At 49.5% G+C, this 8074-nt stretch overlaps 1 long non-coding RNA gene across 1 annotated transcript; it reads right to left on the minus strand.

Annotated features, from left to right (window-relative positions):
* Window positions 1–1396: 1396 nt before the first annotated feature.
* Window positions 1397–5588, minus strand: LOC106694635. The gene is made up of 3 exons (XR_001345671.2): window positions 5327–5588; window positions 2630–2754; window positions 1397–2439 (listed from the first exon to the last, which is right to left on the minus strand). It is a non-coding gene; the product is annotated as an uncharacterized LOC106694635 (long non-coding RNA).
* Between the last annotated feature and the right edge of the window lie 2486 nt (window positions 5589–8074).

An 8074-nucleotide genomic window follows, 5' to 3' on the forward strand; every position in this document is an offset into this window, starting at 1 on the left:
TTTATTGATTTTTTCAGCAAGGAAGGGAGAGGGCTAGAGAGTTAGAAACATCAATGATAGAGGAACATCGATCAGCTGCCTCCTGCACACCCCCCACTGGGGATATGCCCGCAACCAAGGTACATGCCCTTGACTGGAATCGAACCCGGGACCCTTCGGTCCGCAGGCCGACGCTCTATCCACTGAGCCAAACAAGTCAGGGCATAGGCAGTCTCTCTTCATTTCCACTTCCCTTTAGCACCCTGGCAAGCACTAATCTGCTTTCTGTCTCTATGGATTTTTTTAATCTTTATATTTTATGTAAATGATATTGTACAATAAATGACCTTTTGTGACTGGCTTCTATTCCTTTGCATAATGTTTTCAAGGTTCACCCATGTTGTAGCATGGATCAGGACTTCATTCCTTCTTATGACTCAATGTTCCATTGCAAGGATATTCCGCATTTTGTTTACCAGTTCATCTACTGATGAATATTTGGGTTGTTTCCACCTTTTGGCTATGGTGACTAGAGCTGCTTTGCAGATTCCTGTACAAGTTTTTGTTTAAACATGTCTTTAATTCCATTGGGTCATATGTAAAATTCTATGTTTAACTAATTAAGGAACTGCCAAACTGTTTTCTACAGGAGCTGCACCATTTTACAATCCCACCAACAAACTATGAAGGTTCCAATTTCTCATTCTTGTCCACACTTGTTATTTTCTGTTTTGTTTTTCTTTTTAATTATAGCGATGCCGGTGGGTGTAAAATGTTATCTCATTGTGGATTTGGGTTGCACTTCTTTAATGACTAACGACATGAAACATCTTTTCATTTGCTTGTTGTACATTTATATATTCTTTTTGGAGAAACACCTGTTCAAGTCCTTTGCCCATTTTTTTAATTGGGTCATTTGTCTTCGTTATTGAGTTGTAAAAGCTCCTTAAATATTCTGGGTACTAGACTCTTATTAGATATGTGACTTGCAAATATTTTTCCCATTCTGTGGTGGTTCATTCATTTTTTTAAAGCAAATTTTATTTAATTTGTTCCTTACTAAAAAGTCACACAAATATTTCCTTGTCTCTGAATGATTTATGTAGGTCCTCTGCCATTTACCTCTGGGAGTTTTATTGTTTTTCTTGTTGAGGTGCAGCTCCTTGGCATTTGAAGTTGACCTTGCTGATTTTGCTTATGTTCTTTTCAGAACTCTTGTTTGTAGTAGATATCAGTGTGGATAATGGTCACATTTCTTTTTTTAGAAAAATATATTTTTATTGATTTTAGAAAGAGAAGAAGGGAGAGGGAGAGAGAGAGGTAGAAACATCGATGAGAGAGAAACATCGATGAGAGAGAAACATCAACATCGATCAGCTGCCTCATGCATGCCCCCTACTGGGGATCGGGCCCACAACCCGGGCATATGCCCTGACTGGGAATCCAACAGGTGACCTCTGGATGCATGGGTTGATGCTTAGCCACTGAACCACACCAGCCGGGCAGTGATCACCATTTCTTGAGCTCTCTCCCAGGGGCTAAGCACTTTACATACTTGATTACAAGGTCAAAGGACCCTGTGGCACCTTTGCCCTCAGAGCTTTACAAGCAACCGAAGCAGGACACCTCTCTCTTTCTCTGCAGCTCCCCACAGCACAGTACACGGAGTGGTGGTCAGGGCGAGTCACAGTGACAGGAAGGAACTGTTCTCACTCTCTACTCACTTTATTTCCTCAGCAAGCACTCCTCCTTATCCCAGTGTAAGTATCTCTTCTTGGTTCTGCCTGGGCTGAGGCAGCAATAGGAACACCTCCCTTTCTCCTTTCCTCCAAACACACACACACACACACACACACACACACACACACACACACATCCAGGGTCAGGGACCCGACTTCACAATAATTGCGAGTCCTGCCGTCAAGACTGAACTCCTGCACAGCCTCCCAGAGGAGCCCTGGCGAGCCTTTTCTCTGTACCCATAAATGTTTTATGGCTCTCCATTTCACAAAGGCAACTCAGGTGTCTACATACTTCTCCTTGTGACTTGATATCATTTGTCTGCTTGCCTCTCCTAAACTTTGCTCCTTAAACATCATTTCCTCCAGGAACTATTTTTAGCTTCAAAAGTTGACCCCAGAGAACATGAACTTCATTGACCCATCACAATACTTTCTCTCTTCTTCCTTTAAGTATCCCTGAAACACCTCATATTCATTCTTAACAAATTGAAAAGTTGGGTTCTCAACCTGATGGCTAATTTAGTAGTTCAGGCCTCTGCTCTCCTGAGCGGCAACTCCGGTCTGCGGCATAGGTTTGGTAAGGTTGGCCTTGGTAACAAACATGTGAAAACAAGCATCACCACACGTCATTCTGTTAGAGTCAACGAAGAGTTTTGCTCCGCTGAGGGAAACCTCTTCGATCATTGACAGCCTAGGTAAGGTTTGGTTAGGCTGGATGCTAAATAGGGAAGAATAAGGAAAGGATTTGGGAAATAAAAGTTTAAAACATGCTTTTCAGGGCAGTCAACAACACACTTTCCTTCCCCGTTCCATTTTCCCTGAATTCATCCAACAAAGCGCCGGGCTGGATGCGGTTTACGGAAAGTCTGGTATGATGCTCCTCTTCAGATGGCACAGTGAACACATACCTGCTTGCTTAGTGGTGGCAAATGCGGTTTATCTTGGTTTCCATGGGTAGACACTGACGCCATGATGATGCTGTCTTTGCTTCTCTTCTAGTTGGGTGTACTCAGCTTACACGTTGACCTGATGTCTAGGGAAAATAGAAGGCAGTCACTGTGCTGTGTCCGAATGTTCCATCAACCTTAAAAACACCTCTAATATCAACTCACATATTTGGAAAACATGCTTTCATTTTGTCATTAGTCAATATCCAAACACCTGCCAACTTACTTTCTTTTAAAAAAAATATTTTGAAAATTGATTTCAGAGAGGAAGGGAGAGGGAAAGAGAGATAGAAACATCAATGATGAGACAGAATCATTGATCGGCTGCCTCCTGCATGCCCCATGTTGGGGATTGAGGCCACAACCCAGAGAATGTGCCCTGACTGGGAATCGAACCCTGACCTCCTAGTTTATAGGTTGATGCTCAACCACTGAGCCACCCTGGCTGGGCTGCCAACTTACTTTCTAATGCTTCTCCCCCACCAACACACACATATATGAAATGTCACACTCTGAAACACTGAAATTTTTTTACTACCTATAAATTGTGTCCTAAAGGAGTTTCAATTCATTACAAGGCGATTAACTACAGAAATATTTACTGAGTGTCTGTTATGTGCCAGGCCAGGAGATAGGATTAAGGATAAGGCAGACACAGTGCTAAAGGAACTCACAGTGTAAAGGGGAAGCCAGACAAGTCCGCAGTTACACAACACGCCGGGCTCCCCAGACCTCGCTAATCCAGGCTGCTAAGGAAGGAGAGGAAGAAGGTCTGGTCTCTGGTCTCTCTGGTCAGGTCTGAGAACCAAAGACTAGGACTCTTGAGCTTGTAGAGAGTGGATGGACTCCCCAGCATAAAAACCAGTTTCAAAGGCACCGTAATAGTCCAGGCGAGGCAGCGTGGAGACCTGAACTGACACGCGGGTGGGAAGCATAGACATAATACACTTGAGTTTGAAACGTTAAATTTGGGTGCCTGAGGGTACATACACTGGAATTAGCCAATAGAGATTCGAACATTTGAAGATTTGGGTCTGGAGTTAGAGATTAAGGGGAGACTGGAAAGATGGGAGCTGCCATCATAGAGATGACAGATAAAGCAAGAAACAAACAAAATTGTCTAAAAAGAGTATTGGAGAGTGTGAACATTGAGGCCAAGGAATACCAACAGGAGGAGACAAGAAAAAGGCCAAGGAAAGGACTGGAAAGGAGGAGCCGGTACGGAGGAGAAGGAATGGAAGAGGGAATGAATCACTGGTGTCACACGGCTCAGAAGAGTGACTTGGCAAGGACGGACATAGTCCAGGTGGACTCTGAGTCCATGCCTGGCCAATGGCCACTGCACTCTGTGGCCCTGGACGCCATGACTACCACTGATTTCCCTGCAAAATGAACATCTTCTCATACAATTCTGCTTCCTGCTAACCTGCCAGGCGTATGGGCCAAGGGGGCCCTCACTTGTAGCAAGTTTCACCTTCGGTACCTGATGTTATTGTAAAGAGAGCAGGATGCCCTACAGTGGACATTCCTGGGATCAGAAATACCTGAATTCAGATCCTGCCTCTACGCTTTGCTAGCCCTGTGCTTTGGGGTAAATGACTTGACGAGCCTGTGCCTCAGCTTTCTCGCCTGTTAAGTGGGGATCATGGACAAGCAACCTTGAGGGGCTGTTGCAAGGAGGAGGGATAAGGAGGAGGGATGAGGTCCATAAGCCCCAGCCCAGAACCTAGTACCCAGCACCCAGCACTCAGCACCCAGCACCCAGCACGCAGTGAGTGAGTGAGCAGTAAAGGGCAACTGTCAGAGTGGAGCTGGGCACCTTGTTTCTTGAAGATTTCCAGGAAGTCTTTGCACCAAAGGTCAAATGGGGAATATCTATCTCAGTCAGGATTCGGCCATTGCCTTAAATCAAGAAGCAAAGATACACAGCTCAGCTGCACCCAGTTAATCATCAGAGCACAGCTAAGCAAACCTTCCAGGTCCTGCCTTTCCGGGTCAGCTCCCACCACCAGGCCCCTGGTCTGGTTTGGGGGTCTTTCTGCTTCTTCAATGTGTGTGTGTGTGTGGGGGGGGGGAGACAAAGGGGGAGGAATGCTGACAGGTGGGCAGTGAGGGGAGGTTGGCAGCAGGAGGGGGGCGGTACGAGTGGTCGGAGGGACGGTCCTCGGAGGGGTCACCGCACTCTCAGGTGGTGGTGTGTGTGTGGGGGGGAGGTGTTGGGGGGGGGGAGAGGGGGGTTAATCCCAGAATCGATCTGCCCGAATCCGTTGCCACCCCCAGCCAGAGGCTGCCTGCAGAACCCAAGCCCCCCAACCTTGCCTAGGGCGCAGCCGAGCAAACAGGAGGAGTTGGCAGGGGAGTTTCTCGGCGGCCTCTGCCGACCCGCGCGGCCAGAGCGGCCTGCGGAGTCCCCGGGCTCCTCTGGACCCCCGGAATGCAGCGCCCGAGGAGGCCGCCTCCGCCCGGCCCTCTCCCCCGCTCCCCGCGGCGGGCTCACCTGCAAGGTGAAGATCGCCTCCCAGGCCGCGCGGCTCCCGCGCCCGCAGCGCGCAGCTCGCCGCTCCCCGCCGCTGCGGCTGCAGCCGGGACCGCTGCCCGCCTCCCGGGCGCCCACCCCCGCCCCTCGCCTCTCTCCCGGGCGGCCCCAGGGCCCCTCACCTCTCTTCCCCTGCGGGCCCTCACTTCTCTTCGCGGATCTCCCCTCCAGCCTTCTCCTTCCTCCTCTTGCTCCGCCCCCTCCGCTCGCCGCTTCTCACTTACTCCCCCAAGTCACTCATCGCCTGCACCCCGGTTCCCCACTTCGCCGTCCCTTCCTCTGGCGGTGGCATCGGTGCCCACGCTCAGCGGTCAGGCCCGGACGGCTCTAGCCCGAAACTCCCACCACACTCCCAAGAATTGTCCTGACACTGCCTCCTGATGCCTTTCAAATAACTCCCTCCTCCCATCAGGAACGCGACAACCATTCACCCAACACTCTCCTTGAGCGCGGCATTGACTTCACTTACCTGCAATCCCTCCGTTAACAACTTGAGATACAATTGACATGTAATATTGTATTAGCTTTAGGTGTACCACATCATGGTTCCATGTTTGTATACATTGCAAAATGATCACCACAAGAAAGCTAGCTAACATCCATCACATACACAGGCACTTATTTACCACCATCCCCCCCCCCTCAATTTTTCCTCCTTGGGATGAGGACTTTTAATATCTACTCATTAGCAACTTTCAGATAATGAATACAGTATTATTAAGTATTGTCACTATGCTGTACATGACATCCCAGGACATTTATTTATTTTGTAATTGGAACTTTGTACCTTTTGACCCCCTCCACCCATTTCGCCTGCCCCCATACACTCCTTTTTACAACGCTTTAGGGTGCGTATTCTCATCTTCAATCGATGGACTAGAAATTGAGTTGCGCAAGCCCACACGGGGAGGTGGCAGTCCCCGCCAAGTCAGCTTGGCCCAGGCTTTCTCGTTCCACTTTTCTCTGTCCGTCCTCTCCAGCCTCCTGCCAATCCCAGCCTCCGACATGCGGGGGAGGCTGCTGGTGCCTTTACCTGTGCTGAGTTGGAAGACAGGCTGTGGACCATGTGGAAGGCCCTCATCCTTTCTCCCCTTTTCCTGCTGTCCACATTGGCCTCTAGGCCTCTCGCCTCAGCCCCTCCACAGTGTGCACCCCTTCACGGGCACTTCCACCATCCACCCTTTCTCTTCCTCATGTTCACCTGGCTTTTTCCACCTGAGCCCTGGCATGGAGCTCCCCCCTCCCCCTGCTAGGGACCCCTCCCCATCAGTCTAGTCCTGGTGTTCTCCTACTCATCCTTCTCTGACTCTTCCTCAGGAAGACCTGCCCGGACCCCCAGCCAGCGAAGGCGGGGCTCTTGTCTCTCTCACAGCAGGACGCTCTGTTGTTTTCATTCACAGCACCTCCCCCAGTTGTTATTGTGTGCCCGGTAGGTGTTTCAAGCCTGCTTCCCGCGCTTCAGGGGAATCTTCATGAGCGACGGGACAAGGGGGTGCCTGTTTTGGTCACTGTTGTACTTGGCATCCCAGATACAGGAGGGGCTCAACACATAGCCATTGAACAAATGAACGAGTGAGCCTGGGTTCAAGACTGTTTGTCAAGATAGTGTTGTTTTGGAGGATCCATGTTCCCTAGTCCCTCCCCCAGACCACGTTCCTCCATGTGATTCTCTGGTTTCCTCGCACCCTGCTTCCTCCCTCCCTGCAAATGAAAGGGGTTCTAGTTCGACTGCTGATTTCACATTGTGTTACCAAAAGTCAGCGGTAACCCTCGGCCATTTTGTGGCCTGAAGGGAACAGCTTTCTCGTTGGGTTGGTGATGAAAACGAACAGCCTTCCATGACATAGAAGTCTAACTTACAACAAATACCCCAAGCACATTCGTCCTTGAACATCTTGCTATTCTAAAGTCCGTGTCCCTACCCTCGTTTCTACTTTCCACCAGAATGTTCACTCATTGCCTTCAATAACTAGAACTTAGGACTGTATAATTGCACAGATTCTATGAATTCATCACTTGATATTTGTTGGACAAATCGATCTGGTGTGCCCATGCATTGTTCCAGGCATTTTCAGAAATAAGAGAAAAAAGACAAGGGTCCTTCCGGCAAAGAATTTATCACTTCCTGAAGAATTAAAGTACAATACAGTGTACTTGGCCCTGGAAGTATGGAGCACTGAACAGAGCCTTTCTTAGGCTTTGCTTTAGCTTCCTGCAGGGCCTCAGGGTCATGCCGGCCAAGTTGATTATCATTGGCTAATGCTATGAAAAATGTGGCTAATTTAGTGCCAAAGTGTTCATGGCAGGTTCCAGCTTGAACTGTTTCCATAGCCCTGCACTGTCCTCCGGCAAGATCCCAATTCATTAGCAGATCCCTGCATGATTCAGCTCCTGCCTGCCTCTCCAACATCAATCTTAGGCCCTCCAGGGGCCTACGGAGTGGCTGAGGTTCTTCCTTCTCCTGCTTCGGCATGTGCTGGAGCCTCGGTCTCCTCAGCTTCTCCAGCTCTCTCTCTCTCTCTCTCTCTCTCTCTCTCTCTCTCTCTCTCATTCTGAAACACAGGTACAGAAGTTTGGACAGCAAGGGAGGGGAGGGACCCAGACAAGCCGTTTGGGGGAGGCGGGAGAAAGTACCATGTCATGTGGCTGGCTGAAGACCAGGCTCCAGTGGGGAAGGAGTGGGATGGATTAAAATGCAGGTAGGAATGCAGATCATCACTGCAGGGAGCGAGCTCTGGACTCACTCACCACCACCCGTTCCCTGCTGGGGAAAGGGGCCCTGGCTGGTTTCCTGGTGGGGAGGTTTCCTGGTGTGTGTGTGGGGAGGGCTGTGTTGGCGGCCTGCGGAGCCCTCACCCCCCTGCCATCTT

The sequence above is a fragment of the Myotis lucifugus genome, unplaced genomic scaffold (genome assembly GCF_000147115.1).
Source record: "Myotis lucifugus unplaced genomic scaffold, Myoluc2.0 scaffold_549, whole genome shotgun sequence".
Taxonomy (NCBI): Eukaryota; Metazoa; Chordata; class Mammalia; order Chiroptera; family Vespertilionidae; genus Myotis; species Myotis lucifugus.